The sequence below is a fragment of the Anas acuta genome, chromosome 2, assembly GCF_963932015.1.
Source record: "Anas acuta chromosome 2, bAnaAcu1.1, whole genome shotgun sequence".
NCBI lineage: Eukaryota > Metazoa > Chordata > Aves > Anseriformes > Anatidae > Anas > Anas acuta.
In genome coordinates, this window is record NC_088980.1 from 106,474,092 (window position 1) to 106,490,598 (window position 16,507).

The following is a 16,507-nucleotide window of genomic DNA, read 5'->3' on the forward strand; positions in this document are numbered from 1 at the left end:
TACAAAAGTAGACTTACTGGGCAGTGCATTTATCAGGTTACTTTTGAAACTACGTACATTAATCAATAGTTCTAAATGCTGCTAGGTTATTTCCTCTCCAGAAGCAACAAAGTATGCCACTCTTGGTCAATCAGACAGTTTTGCTCAGTACATCCTCTACAATTCAATCTTGCACACCTTAAAGAAACATGGAAATACAGCTTAAAGTGCTATCGCTAATCTTTGAAATTGCCATTCTGTCTAAGCAAGGGTCCGTTAACAGAAAATGGAGAGAAATAAACATCTCTACATACTCTGAATTATGAAAGTACTTTAGAATGGGAACAGTCGCCCTTTGTGAATGTTCTTTTCTTACAACTATGTATAGACTACTTAAACAACTAGCTGGACACCTAGCTCATGTTAAATAAAATCTCCACTTTTATTTTCAAACTTCAGATTTAAATTTGGGTATTACACTAATCAAGATACAGCTGGTCAGCACTAGCTAAAAAATGGATAAATAGACTATGCTAGGAGGTAAGCCTTTCCACAAGTATGTGGAGAATTCCAAAGAAAAGCATATCAATCAACCTTGCTTTAACAGACGTAGCAAGCACGGCAGAACTCCATTTACAAAAACTGATGGAAATTTAGGAATGCCAATGCAATGTTGGTGATTGCCCATGAAGGAGACATATTTTTTACACTCCTAAAAGTTTCAGGGAAAGTAATTGATCAGGGGAAAAAAAAAAAAAAAAAAAAAAAAAAAAAGGAACAAAGAAATCTGGTGAATAATTACTAATTTGAACAGAACAAAAATATATTCACTAAACATAGTATCCTGAATACCATCAAGCACCTCAGAAGATGTAATACCTAAAAGTCATTTTTCAGGTGTGCTGAAAAGAACAGAGCAATCCTTACAAAATTTTACATAATTGGGCATACACTGAAGAGGTATATTACACAACGAATCACTTCCTCTAACATTTGGTCTTGCATTTTTCTTATAAAACAGCTCGATTTTCCTCATGTTTTACAGTTTTAGGATACAAAATGGAATAAAATGATTCAGAGTTGCCAACTGCTAAATATTTGAGGATATGAAAATTGTTCTTTTCCATAAAGGATGATGGCCAATTTAACTACCGTGTTTATAGGTTCTGAAATACAGTTCCACATCCAGAGGAGGACAACAAAGCTGGAAAAAGTGCTGGAAGACATGTCCTATGAGGAGAAGCTGAGGACACTTGGGTTGCCCAGTCTGGGGAGAAGGAGGCTGAGAGGTGACCTCGTGGCTCTCTGCAACTTCCCAGGGAGGGGATACACAGAGAGAGGTGCTGGCCTCTGTTCCCCACTAACTAATGTCAGTATGCATGGGAACAGCACAAAGCTGTGCCTGAGGAGGTACAGACTGGATGTTAGGAAAAATTTGTTTACTGTGAAGGTGGTCAACGCTGGAACAGGCTTCCTAGTGAGGTGATTGATGCCTCATGCCTGTCAGTGTTCAAGAGGCATTTGGATAATGCCCTCAGTAATAGGCTTTAACTTTTGGTTAGCCCTAAAGAGATCAGACAGTTGAAGGGATGATCTTTGAAGGTCCCTTCCAACTGAACTATTCTATTCTATTAAAAAAAGCTAATTGAAAAACAACAACTTATGCTATTCCATGACTTTTTTATTATGTAGTTCAAGATCTGCTTGGACATTGTCAGAGCAAAATATGCTTGCTAAATCAATCCCTTGCAGCTGGAATCTTTTTGGACTCACTGATCAGGCTAATAAGGATTCCACTGGATACTATTTATCAAATCTTTCACAAAAATGAACTTGCCTGATACAATATGAAAAACTGTGTGTAGTGAATCAGTACAGTACTATGCTCTAAAGTACTGTTTAGGAAATACAACTGAATAAGCAAGTCTATTTGTGAATTCATCCCATCAGTTTGGGAGGTTTCAAGAATCCTAGAATGGCTTGGGTTGCAAGGGACCTAAAGGTCACCTAGTTCCAAACCCCTTGCCATGGGCAGAGATGCAACCTATTAGATCAGGTTGCCCAGGGCCTCATCCAATTTGGTCTTGAACAGTTGTGGGCATCCACAACTTCTCTGGGCAAGAACACACCAGAAATATGTCTGCCCAAATGACATACTGTTGAGCTTTGTCACTTTAGGAACCCAGCGCTGAATTAAAAAGTGAATATCACTATCAGCATAATATTGTCCTGTAAATGAGCTGAACTAAAATGTGTTATCTGCAGTAAAAATGACTCAAAGGAAAAAGCAAAGAGCACAACATGGAAAAGATAACTCACTTCCAAGTATGACTTAATGAACAAAAATACTGAAAAAAGTCCTTTTTAAGCAGTCAAATTTAAGATGATGATAAAAAACCAACAACAACCTGGATTACATTTCATGCTATTCCATATTGATGAATAATTCAGTTCCCCTTGTAGAAAAATTATAAAACTCTAACAAAATGATTCATAGTACTAAAACATTTTCCTTAGCAAACATCTTGTATGTTAGCAAGACTTCTACAGAGGAAGATGTTTTTTTTGGAAGATTTATTATTGTGAGATTATGGTAGGATGATCTGGATGGTTCAATTTATTTAATCACGTCATCCTGACAGAAGTACTTTGTTCTTTCAAGAGGCAGACACATGTTTGAGGGCAAGTAATAGATCTTATATTCTGAAGTTGAGAGGATAGAGTCTGCACAGGCTCATGGTGTCCTGGCAATGCACAATAAAACAGCAATAATTGTGCACCATTAACCCCACATCAAGCAATATGTCGCTGGCATAAGCAGTGGAAGAGGTCCACTTATTTATTGACTTGAAGGAGGCACTGCAAAAGCCATAACAAACCATGTATATGGGGAGGTAAGGGAAGAAAGAAAAGAATCCACTCTAATATTTTTACTGTAGCTGTTAGAGGTTCATTTACCAAGAGGGAGAAAAAAAAAAAAGGAAAAAAAAAAGAAAAAAAATAAAAAAGGAAAAAAGAAAAATCTTTTCCTATGACCAGTATAAATACACCTACAAATAACTGCAGGAAAAAACATCCTGTTCAGCAAATTGCATATAAGGCATAAAGTGCACAAACTTCAAAATAAGGTTTTTGAAGATCAGATTCTCAAACTACCCCATGAGAGTATTTTATATTAATCCTCTTGAAACAGATAGATTAAAAAATATGAGTATAAATTATAATGTAAGTATTGGTCAGAACTGCAAAGGCAGTATAATTGAACATATGAAAAATTATATATGATATTTCAGTTTGGGTTAAATCATCATAAAAAAAATAAGAGGTATCAGAAAGCCCAGCATGTGATAAATGTTATTACATGACACCTGAGGCAAATCAGAAGGCTTAATCACTTCATCTGTGAGCCCACCACCAAGTCACTGGATGACGTGGAAAGGGAATCCGGACACCGGCCACTAGCCAAAGTGGTTCACTGAAGCCAGCTACCCCACTCCCAGCCCACTCTCACCTTAAAGACTCAGTATATGAAAAAGGATTCACATGGCAGACAACCAACCAACTGCACGAACATCAGGCAACCTGAAAAAGGCAGGGAGCAGTTTTCCCTGAGTGCCTTTCTCTCAGAGCTTGAGACTGAGGATCAGTGCAAGAAGTTGCAGAGACTGTAGTGGAGTGCAGTTCTGGAGGTTGGCAACCTGGTATGAGCACAGCTTGTGTGCCAAGAATGAGAAGCAGAGCAGGGCAGGCAACACAGAGCTGTAGCTGGTGTAAGGTGGGAAAATATGGATTTGGTTGAAGACGAAGAAATATAGAATGAGGGGGTGGGAACTTACAGCAGGAATAGAGAAGATTCTAATTTGGATAGCTATAGAGAATTCAGGAGGAAGCTGGGGCTCTTGAATGCTTTACAGCATGGCTTCAAGACCCAGAGATTTTGGCAACCCTTACTCTGCACTGACATTATACTTATTATAATGACATTATGCTGACTTTAACATTATACTTTTCTCACACTGTCACTAGGTCTTGCATTAAAATATTCTCCTCCTGCCCACGCTGTTATCCCACACCTCCTCTCAGAATCATTACACTTAGAATATCTTTTGTATACAAGCTAGGGAATACACTCTCAAGGGGCTTGCTTAGAGTAGCTTTCTGTAATATCAACTAAAATTCAAAAACAAGTATGCAAATTCAAACCATGAAAGTCTGAAGGAGTCAGAATCCACAGGTATCCCTGAGAAATTGCTCTCATTATCCTGGAAGGAGGCAGAGAACTCCACCTTAAAGGAGAACTGCATATTTGGGTGACTTCACTTTTTGCAGTGCATGGGCAGCACATGAGCTCAAATTCAGTACACAGACCTATCATACAATTTAATTAATTTCAATGGGACTTAAGTGAATATTGTTCATTAGTCTGTCGTCTGTGCTTCTGGAATTACCCAGGTGTACCATGTGGTAAAAATGAAGCCTCAAATGCTAATATGCTAAAATGAGTGTTGCTATTATAGCTCATTGCTATTAAAATCAGTGCAACTTCATAGTGGTGACCTTCCCATACAGTTAAGAGAAACACAAGCTAAACCCCCAGTGTTCAGCCTTACTTTCTGTCTGTGAGGGGAGTAATGATTAAAACCCTTTTGAAGATCACCATCAAAGCCTATTTTGCTATTGATTTATACTGAATGTTAATAATTCAACAGCTGGCATATTTCTGAGCTTACTCTCATTGAGACCCAATAAAAGGTAATCTATTTATGTTCCACTCAAGATCTCTAGTGGTCCTTTAGTACCTTCAGTGTCCAGTAAATATTCACTAATCTTATTATGGGGCAAGATTAAGTTTTCATTTGAATCAGTATGAAAATGGCTTCTTTAGCTCCCAATAATAGCTGTTGTTGGATCTGAAAAGTGGAAAGGAATCTGTCACTGCATGTAATGTGAAGAAACTAGCCAATCACTTAACAAGTTTTCTTTAAGCAGGAGTTGGACCTGATTCATGAAAAAAATGTGTATGTTCAGTGGGTGGTAACTTTGATGTAGTTCTTTTATGTATATAAGGGTTAGCCAGAGTGTCTGAATAAAAAAGGAAGCCAATCTGCTTTTATTCAGGCATAGCACCATGTGGGCTGGATGTGAAAAACAGAAATGGTATATTAAATGCAATTCAGAGAAGAGACTCATTTTCTTGTTAGTAGAAATTATGGCAATAGGAGCCCAGCTGAAATGTGTAACACAATGATATGAATCAGTGATGACTGCAAATGTGGGTCTTAGAACATTTTTTTTCCCCCCTATTGTCAGGTATTTTTCTATCATCTTCATGAAAAAACTGCAAACACCTGTGATCATCCATCTCCTCTCATGTTCCTCCTTTCTAATATTGAAGAATCATTAGGATCCTGATCATTCATGGAATCAAGCAATAAATGTGACATTAAAAACAAAACATGTTTGATTTCAATGGTATGCTCCTTCTTCAGCCTGTACATCCTAATTTATCCCCATTTTGGGGACAGTACACCAGGAGACCAATTGCTGTAGAAAATTCATGTACTTTTCTGGGATGAAATTTACATTTGTAACTCACTACACATCTCATAAAAGGAGCAGCTCTTTAAAACTGAAAACCAAACCACCAGTGTCTGCCAGATTTAAAAAAAAAAAAAAGTTACATTTAAAGTTCATGGGGGTTACTGCATTTTATTAGGAAGGGTTCAGGATGAAGCACCTTTGTTATTAAAAATCCATTGCTGCAATGGAAAGAATCGTGTCATAAGGACAAGATTTCAGAACAGCTTGATAATTTTATAATTGGATTTTTTTTTTTTTTTTTTTTTTTTTTTTTTTTTTTTTACAAAAAAGTGACCTGTAGATCCTTTTTACTGAAGCAACAGTCCCAGACATGATGAATGTTAAGGTCACAAACAGACACCACTTGTGGGGAGCCAATGATGGACTGCAGCATACTCAGGCTAGTAATAATCCAAGAGTGATATTCACCACAAAATTTCATCCAGCCACGTTAAGACGAGATGCATCCTTGCTTTTCCAATGGCTAGAAAAGGCTCCCAAGCAGTAGCTCAAACTAGATGCCCAGTTGTCAAACAGCTGAATAATCTAAATCAAACAGGGAAATGAATTTCATTTGCAAACTAACAGCACTGAATAAACAGCACTAAACAGTTTTTTCAAGATCCATATTTTCTACTCATAATTTATTTACTTGGGGTCTCCAGCCTGCACTGAAACTCATAATGTCCATAGCAGTCACCTGACATGATTAATTAATGTTAGCTTACATCTACCTACATTGACAGCACCCCCATATTGTACAGAAGTGTAGCTGGGTCATTCAGGAGAGATGTCAAAATAGAAAAACAGTGAAATTAATCCAGTAACCCTCATGTAAAACTCAATTTTCAGGAAAGTCTGAAGTTGTTAGTAAAGTTGTTATGTTATGAAGTTGTTATGTAAATTCTTTTAACACCTTAGACTAGCACTTGAACCAAGACAAGCCATAAAATTCCTACACAGGTACAATACAAATGTAGCCAAGCTACTGCCAAGTTATAAAGTGTTCATATTGGACTGAAACTATTTCAAGTTTCTATGCTACCTAGGCCTATTACTTCACACAAATTTTGTGTAGGGCCATTAAGCATGCCTTCTTCCCCATAACAGGCTGATTTATCATGTCACACAGGGGTCTTAACAGTATTCATGAGTCTTCCACCCATCTATGGAATTCTGGTAAGCAGAAATATAGGTGACAAATAACTATAACATGGGATTAGAAACCTATAAAGCAATACACTGCATTTTGCTTTCAAAACAGCAAATTCCTCTTCATTTTCACAGGCTGGAAACTATACTGCTAAAAGCTTTTGATCAAATCAGCTGTCATGGGTTATTTAAAAACAAACGAACAACAAATTAAACCCAATAAAACCAACCAACCAACCAAGACAACAACAAAAAACACATACCAAACAGGATACTGTTTCATCAATAATCTTAGCAGTTCCCTTGAAATAATCCTGTTGAAATACAGCATTTCTGGGAACAGGGTCATGGGAGAGGCAACTTTGCTCCTGACCCCCATAAATCCCTCCCTCCCCCAAGATTTACACAGGCCAGAGGCAATTATGGCTATTTACATGGAAAGCCAATGGTTACACATCATCTTTCAGTTTCTATGGTAGCACAGTTCCTACAAAACACACCTCCAGGCTCACCAGAATCCCTACATACTGTTAAGCCATTCCCTTAACAGTGAATTTCCTCCTAGAATGCGCCAGGCAATGTGAATTAATGCTGACCCCATCATTGGCAGAGGGAAATGTGAGGTGCTGGGGAGAGGCTCTCTGAATGAATGGCAGTGGTTGCCCCTGCTGTCTCCTGGCCTCCCTCCTGCCTCATTCTGATGCCCTCACCAAGGCCACAGAGGCTCTGCCAGGCAAGCGGCAGGAAGAGAAAATCATGCCAAAGAGCGCACACTCCTTTTATGTCCTGCTGTTTTCTCCTCCTTGGAGAGAACTGAAAAATCCATCACCCAGAAAATTAAGATGGAAAAGACTGAAATCGCTTCTGCCTTCACCGTTGTTAAGCTTATGCAATAGAAACATTTCCTAGATAATGGGATTTGTCAGCATCAGTTGAAAAAAAATGCCTACTGCGTGATAATATTAAGAAGCCAACTATCCTTATAAACAGGAAGTGGCTGACATTATTTTTTCAGTTAATTCAATGCCTGAAGCAAAGCTATATATTATTGTTAACTATACAGATAACTGGAGTGCTTATACCAAGTTTACTTAAATTTTACTTTGCAATTAAAGCGTCTGTTTTACATATACACCTGTTTAATTTTCCCAATGTTGTCTTACCCCATTACAAGGCTGAATTTTAAGATTTTTATCTCACTACTGGAACACTGAATTGCAGCCAATAAAAAGGAATGTACTCTCTAAGTGTATCAGAATGTGTCCTGTATGTTAAATGTATTAATGGATTACTTCAGCTAAAAGTCCAATGGGAAGTCTATTTTTACAGGGTGAAAAAATTCAGGGTAAGAATAGTCCTCAGCAAAATTTAAAATTTTCTTTATGCAAGTTAAGTATCCCATCATTATATGACAGTTTTCCTTTCTGATGCTGACAGAACCTTGGACTGGCAGGAAACTTGGAAGTTTTGATTAACAACCTACTGGAGCTCTTGGCAATGTGCCTGAGTGTTTCAGATTACTGCTGCTATAGAAACTCCCCTGTGTGACTGCATTGCTTTTCTTTTTCCTTGAATTTCTAAAACATTGATCATCAATGGTGTTTTTTATTTTTTTTGGTCCTTTTTTCAGTTTGCTCCACTTAGCAGCAACTGCTGCATTACTGCTCTACCCTTGCTTAGTGAAGAGCACCACTACACAAACAGCTATCATTACAGATAACAGGCATCATAAAAGAGTTTGCCATATGCCTTGTCAGCTGGCCAAACTGATGACACAATTGTTTTACAGCAGTCTGTGTAGTTCTTAGGAGATATATACATGTTGGGAAGTAGCAATTCATTAGCATTTCTTTAAGTGTAATACTAGTTAACATATTTTTAAAGACTGATTAAGTATAAGCTTAATATTAGCTTAATTTTAAATTGCTACTTCAAAATTGTAATTTTAACTTATCCAAGAGAGAATGATGTACTGGCTAGAAAATCACACAAAAATAATTTATTTTCACAAGACATTCCCTTCTTTCAGTTCAATTTTTCAGTGCTTGCTCTTTTCTTCCTGTCCCAGGATAATATAAATGACAGTAACATGAGGAATGAGCTCTCTCCTTTTCCAGAATAACTGACAGTCTTTAGTGGGAGCAGAAGGACCAAATGCACTTTCCATTGCTACCCAACTCAATGGAAAAAAAATAGAAAATTGTGAAATGATGTAGCGTGCAGTGCCATACTGCTGTGCTGGCCAGAGTGCCTCACATAGTTCATGCCAGATACACCAAAAGGCTATCCTCACTATCAAAATGACCATATCTTGATGGTCATGACTGAGTACTGTGTGCATTTCTGGGCACCACAGTACAAAAAAGACACTAAACTGTTGGAGAGTGTCCAGAGGAGGGCGATGAAGATGGTAAAGGGCCTAGAGGGGAAGACGTATGAGGAGCGGCTGAGGTCACTGGGCCTGTTCAGTCTGGAGAAGAGGAGGCTGAGGGGGGACCTCATCACAGTCTGCAACTTCCTCGCGAGTGCAAGTGGAGAGGCAGGTGCTTACCTATTCTCCGTAATCAAGTTGGAAGGGACCAACTTGATTTCCCTTTACTGAAAGGGTTGTGAGGCATTGGAACAGGCTGCCCAGGGAGGTGGTGGAGTCATCATCCCTGGAAGTCTTCAAAAGACGTTTAGATGTAGAGCTTAGGGATATGGTTTAGTGGGGACTGTTAGTGTTAGGTTAGAGGTTGGACTCGATGATCTTGAGGTCTCTTCCAACCTAGAAATTCTGTGATTCTGTGTAATCACCAGTGATAGGACCCGCAAGAACAGTGTCAAGCTGAGGCAGGGGAAGTTTAGGCTTGACATCAGGAAGAGGTTCTTCACCGAGAGAGTGGTCGCACACTGGAACAGGCTTCCCAGTGAAGTAGTCACTTCTCCAAGACTGTCTGAATTTAAAAAGCAATTGGACCATGCACTTAAGTCACATGGTCTAAACTTTTGGGTAGACCTGTGCGGTGCCAGGAGTTGGACTTGATGATCCTTATGGATCCCTTCCAACTTGAGATATTCTGTGATTCTGTCATCTTCTGCACACATTCATCCTCTTCATCCTCACACTCACACCTGCAACCATTGTTTCAAGAAGCCTTGGGTGTAGTCCACGGGCACTCACCCCTATAAGGCAGCTGCTGCTAGGCTAATCCTGCAGTTCATTCCTGGTGCCCTGCCTGCCAGAGACCACTTGGAAAGGGAACAAGCTGCATGCTGGAGAAGCTGTTTCAGCAGAGAGAGTATTTCTTGGCATCTTACTTGTGGACATATGGAGAAAGTCTGACCTGACCAGGCATAGCAGGACTGCATGACCTCTATGTGAATAGATCAGTGGAAGATCCACCACCATCAGGATAGCTCACATCATTCAGCTCACAACTTCCTCTGAGGGCTCCCAGGATAAAAGGGCTACCAGAAGGCTACTGCAGGCAGAATTACCTGTCCTAAATTGAGTGTAGGTGAGATGCTGAGCACCTTGCCAAAACATTGCAAGGCCAACATGTACAGCTGGCTGACATGTGGCAATAAACAAACCCTTTGAGTTGGACAAGTCACATTGGTACAAGCAAATCTTTTCATTAACTGGACAACTGCCCAGCCTGCATGGGCTCAGAGCAGGTAAATGTCTGAGCATCTTCTGCTGTCAAGAAAGTCAATGAAAGCAGCCTCCAGAGGGTTGAGAAACATCTTGCAAATGGGTTCAAAGCAAGAGAATGATTTTAAAAATAAAGCTACACAAAATGCACTTTTTTGCACTTTTCTTTCAAAGCAATGCCATCAGAGATCGGATTACCTTGAGTCTCAGCTGTTTGGAAAACTGGTTACTTTTCATCTTGTCCTTCAGAATTTAAAATTAGCACATAAAAAGCAAGACTCTAGGATCACAGTTTTCAAAAGAGACTTCTAAATATTGCTGTAGCTTCTGATATCCATTTCATATCTGCTCAAACTTGCTGAAAGCCTGAAGCAGAAACTGAGATACAGATAAGTGTAAATCATCTCTACTATGTACAGACAGTATTCAAGCTAAATCCAAACCAGAAATTGATTTTGTTATCTTCTTCACTGATCAAAGCTTACAAAGAAATGGTACACTGTATCGTTAAGGTCCTTATCATTTGCTAGAGTTATTACAAGACAGAAGATTTACTGTTATGATTGCAACTCTGATAAACATACAAATAAACAAAACTTATTTTAAAATGAGAAACTATAGAATTGTTCTCAAGCAAGTTAAGACAAAAGTAAGTCAGATTTATTTCATCCATAAAAATAAAATAAAATAAAATAAAATAAAATAAAATAAAATAAAATAAAATAAAATAAAATAATAAAATAAAATAAAATAAAATAAAATAAAATAAAATAAAACAAAACAAAACAAAACAAATTACACACCCATACAACTCTAACTAAGGAGAGGACTCCTATACTACATAGTCCTGTTGGAAATCAAATTTATCTCCTTATTGTCCTTTCACTAGGACACACAAAACCATATAAATTGGCAAGAACCTGTGACCAAGTGTCCCTCTCAAAGCAAGTCCAACTGAGTTCTGCCTACCTCCAAGGAGGCTCTTATAGCCTCTCTAGATATCTGCTCCAGTCATTTTGCCCTTCGTAATTTTTTCCCCTACTTAGTCTTAATTTCCTGTGTTTCACTTTGTTCTGGGGCTTCTGGTCCTTTCAGTACATACCTCTGAGAAGAATTTGATAAGAATGCCCTTGATAGTTGAAGACAGCAATAAGACCTCCTATCAGCCATCTTTTTTTATGCTGAACAAACCCATTTTTCCCAGCCTCACTTTACACATTCTCATACGTACTGCAGTTCTCCTGGTAGCCCTCTGCTGGACTTGGTCCAGCATGTCAGTGCTTTTCCTTTTCTGGGGAGCCCCAAAATGGTCATGGTCCTCCCAGTGTGGTCTCAAAAGTGCCACATAAAGGGGAAGGACTTGCTGGATACACTTGCTAACATTGACTGGGACAGGACTGCCTGTCTTTGTTGCGAGTGCATGCTGTTGACATGCACAAGTGATTGCCCATGAGTACCTTCAACACCTACAAAGCTGCTTGCTAGCCAGTTGGCTTCCCAGTCTGTGCACAGTGTTATCTCTCCTCAGATGCAGGACTGCATTTACTTCTGCAATAAAACAAGGGGTAGCATTTACAGTTTTAGAGTGGAATCTGGGTTATTTCAGTCTCTTCCATGCCACTCAGCTTTGAAGAAATAGCAGCATTACATATTGCCATCTATTCTTTTACAACATGTGGTGTATGGGGGGGGGGGGGGGGGGAAGGGGAATGGCTGGATAAAACTGCAATCAATAATATAAAATTTAGAATAAAGGTTCCAAACCTCAAATATATAATATAAAAAAGGTATACAGTATAGTAAATTAGTATAAAGAAATATGCATTACTACTGAAATATCCCACTGTGTTGTACTTACAGCCTGAACATTTAAAAAGGCAGCCAATGTAACTCCTAGCATCAGTACTTTCCATGAAGAAAAGATTGAATTTTTAAAATGTTCAGGAAGAAAACATTTAAATTTATCTTCATGAGGGAAAAAGGAATAGCCATCAAGAATGGATTCAGACAGCCACTGGGGTCTTGGAGTCTATTTTTCTGCCTTCTCATTTCTAGTGTCTGAATAATATCATATCACAACTCAATTCTTTTGAAGCAGAAAAAAATGGGAAAATTCATCTCAGGATTGCTCACATTCCATCCATTGCAGCTGAGGTGTATCATTTTCACAAATGGGAAGAAAATGTACAGTATCAGCACATCAGGACCTAAACATGCCATTATCCCACAGCATCCACAACACATCTGATGGTCAAGAAAAGAGGAATGACATGTAAGAATTAGCTGCTGCACTACAGTCTTTCATTGCAGAGAATCAGTCCTTCCCAATGCTCAAATCAAACTATATACATGAGACCAGAAGGTACTAAAGAAATGGGGAGAGATAACCTTATAGTGAAATAATGGACTAGAAAGAGTGATAGTCCAGTATTGATAAGTTATATAGGAAATTTATGAGATGATTGACCACAAGATATTAACACCTCCAGAAGAGAACAAGAGATGGTGTCCTCCTCCTTCTCATATCTCATTAACTCTCAAATGCTGTGGTGTAGCAGTGGAGTCTCTGCTCCTCATTTCCAGAGACACTGTGCATCACTGAAACACTGTATTTACACATACATAGAATAAAGCCTCTCTGCTCCTCCTTGCAAGGGAACTGTGGCTACAGAATAGCAATTTACCTCTCCATTTTTCTCTTCCCTCTTTCCTTCTTTTCCTTCCACCCTCCAATCTGGTTATTTTTGGATTGCCAGTTGGGATTATTGCTCTTTTTCCCTGCTAAAATAAAAACAAACAACAGTTACACTTCAGATTCTGTGCTTAAGCACGAGATCTGTCTCCAGCATTAAACAGTCACATTTTCTTGCCTGAGGTGCAATGCAATCTCCTATGACACCAACTAAAGTAAGCCTTACAAGTGAGGGAAAATTCTGCTTCTGGATTCAGATACAGTTTTCTGACTGCACTGGTAACTACCTACCCATGCAGAGTGCTGCCCTGAGAACTCAGCAGGGGCTGACATTTGCCTAGTCTTAGAGTCTGAAAAATTAGCCTTTTTGAGGTGAACTACAACAGCTATTCAGAATATACACAGTCAAATTAGAATATCTGTATTCTAAAGCAGCCTTTCTGTTTGATACATCTTAATTTCAGACCACTTTTTACTGCATTTTGCTTTTTTTTCCAAATTCCTTAAAGCTTACTACTTTTAAATGTTAAATTTGCAAGGAACTTAGCACCTACAAAATACTATACGATGTAGTAGTGTGTCTCACCTCTAAATTTTAGTCTGAAGGATTGAAAATGTGACACTTTTGCAGGAGGCAAAGGAAAACACTTCCCCCCCTCCCCAGTCTCATATTGCCACACATGAAGGCCCAGATTAAATCAATTTCAAGGTTTCTTAACGTAGGTAATATCAGACATTCCCCAAATTAAAGAGAAATATGAAAAAAGTGTTATTCAAATGCTCATTTCCCCTTCTTAATTTTTCTTCATCAAACTACTCTCAACTATAAAAGATTTCCAGTATGTTAAAAAAAAATCCATTTTACTTTGCAAAATTCAATATGGCAAACAGCTAACAGGAATTGAAAGGAGACGAGACTAAGTATTACAATGAAAATCATTGCTTTCTCACTCTGGAGAATAAGGAAATTAGTATATACATCATTTTTCCTACTTTTCCATGTGTTGATTATAAAGGGATAAATTGGGTGGAGTCCTAAGATTTTCAGCAGAGCAAGGCTCAAACATATTGTGGGATTAAGAACTGCTTAAGAAGATGGTAGAGAAGACAAATGTCCTTACAACACTGGGAGAAAAAAAAAAAAAGCTTCCGTTCTCCATGAAGTAGAGCAATGAACAAACCCTTCATCTTTCTGAAAGGGATTCTCCTAATAAAGCACTTGACTCAGAAACTTAGAAAAGGCATCTTTCAAGATATAGCAGTCTAAATATCATGAATAAAAATTATCCATTTACAGCAGGGTCTCTGCACAATCTGTTTGCAACTACTTTCTGATAGAATGTAACTACAAGGCCATTGGCTCAAAGGAGACAAGTTTTAGACTGGCAGCTGCTAACCTGAAAAAATATCTACACTGTTCATGGAAACAGTTATATTTCAAACCAACATAATCACCTCATGTAAACAAATAACAGGATGTGATCTATATTGTTAGACTTAAGAGTTCTCTTGGAAAAAAAAAAAAAAAGCCATTATATGTACATAGCTGTTAATGAGCACTCAGTAAGGGGACTGATTACAACAGAATTCTCACTATTTTAAAGACTTAAAGCACCACGTTTAAAACAATAACCTTTAGGAATACATACCCTTCCACAGGCATTTTGTGGGCCCTGCCATGTACTATTACAGCCTTACTGTATGCATGCATAATTTTAGCAACTAGAGTTTGACACATAACTTTGCATAAATTAATGTTTGAAGATTCTGACATGTTCTAAAACATTTTGTATGCTCAATTTATTTATTCTTGAAATAAGATTACCAGCCACTTCCCTGGTGACACTTCCTCCTCTCCTGTGATGGTGGTTACATTACAGTGAAGTCTACAGCCATATTAAGCTGAAGAATTCAGTCCAACTACCTGGCTAAGTACCTGACACAGTATTCCAGTTTGATGTAAGTGTAAGTGTCATCTCTGTGTTCTCCAGCTGTGCTTCCAGAGGGTCAGTTAAATAAAAGATCATACAGACTTTATCATACTTGAAGTTTATGAAAACTTTGTAACTGCATTTGAGCTAACATAAGATCTTTCATTTGTAGGTTTTTAAGACTGATATCCCGATTTGGATATCCTCAGCATATCTGAAGCTCAACAAAGGCGATTCCTTTCAACTTAACCACTGCTGTCAGAAAATGAACATAATATTTATAATCAGAACTGAAGGTGTGCCTGTATCAACAATAAGGCAGTTATCTGCAAGCTGAGTCAGAAGTCCACATGACACCACACAGGTCGAAGTCTCTGGAAGCAGCATGGTTGTCCTGGCAGGACTTGTTTGCTCAGGTACGTTGTTGCACGGTAGAAGGTATGTCTCACCAGCTCCTTCCCTTCATGATGGTGCAATCATCTCCTCCATCACTGTTTATAACTCTATTACACAAAGTTTCATCAGTTAGCCTCTTATTCTTCTCCCACTTTCTTAGGGCTCTTAGGGCTAATAATGTATTGTTTATTTTATTACATTACTTTGTCAATAATAGAGTGATAGGAAAAGGAGTAATGGTTTTAAAATAAAAAAGTATAGATTTAGTTTAGACATAAGGAAGAAATTCTTCAAAGGGTGATGAGGCACTGGAGCAGGCTGCTCAGAGAAACTGTGGATGCCCCATCCCTGGGGGTGTTCAAGGCCAGGTTGGATGGGGCTTAGAGCAACCTGGTCTAGTGGGAGGTGTCCCTGCCTATGGCAGTGGGGTTGGAATCAGGCAATCTTTAAGTCCCCTTCCAACCCAAACCATTATGTGATTCTATGATTCTAGGATTGTCGGGAGCAAAAAAGCAAGGTATATATCCATCACTGTTATATTGCAATTAAGTGCCCAAATTTAGGGATTGGAAAAAAATCAAAAGCAAATATAATGCTTATTAAGTCTAATAAATAATTAAAACTCCCCAAAATAACTTCAGTGAGGTTAGTAAGTCAAGTTCTGAAAAGGTATGGGATACCATCCCACTGTTTCTTTCTGTAAGCTCACTGTGCCCTCTGTTGATCATTACAATATTCTTTACAATTATGTGGTGACACATTCTTTTCTAAGGACCCTTAGTCTTTTCAGGGCAGTTTGCAACTAGCGAGCCAACAAAACACAGCTGCACAGGTAAAGACCTTATGGTTACAGTGCCCTTTCCTTATTTTATGCTGAGCTTGGAAAAATGCACAGTGAATAGTGCAGCAGCTTGCAGAAAGAAAATGACTGTTTAATAGTTAAAACATCTGAATATTTCCCTGAAAACCTGCATTCTTTCTCTTTAACTACAGAATTGCTACATGACACCAAATTAGAGCAAAGAATATCAACCAGCTTTTCTCATATACAGGATGCCCTGGACAAGACTTTTAGTGTAATTTGTCAAAGTGCTCAGAACTCAGAACACCATGGAATTAGTGGACTTAGTACTTTGACTA

General features: G+C 38.4%; 1 protein-coding gene across 9 annotated transcripts in view; it reads right to left on the reverse strand.

Annotated features, from left to right (window-relative positions):
* Positions 1–16,507, reverse strand: part of DLGAP1 (DLG associated protein 1) — a 419,465-nt gene that overhangs the window by 293,624 nt on the left and 109,334 nt on the right. For 7 of the 9 annotated variants that reach the window (XM_068671535.1, XM_068671530.1, XM_068671531.1 and 4 more), the window contains one exon: positions 13,033–13,129. The exons of the other annotated variants lie outside the window; for them this stretch is intronic. The gene's annotated coding sequence lies outside the window, so the exon portion shown is untranslated. The remainder of the gene's footprint in view (positions 1–13,032; positions 13,130–16,507) is intronic. 9 annotated transcript variants of the gene reach the window in all.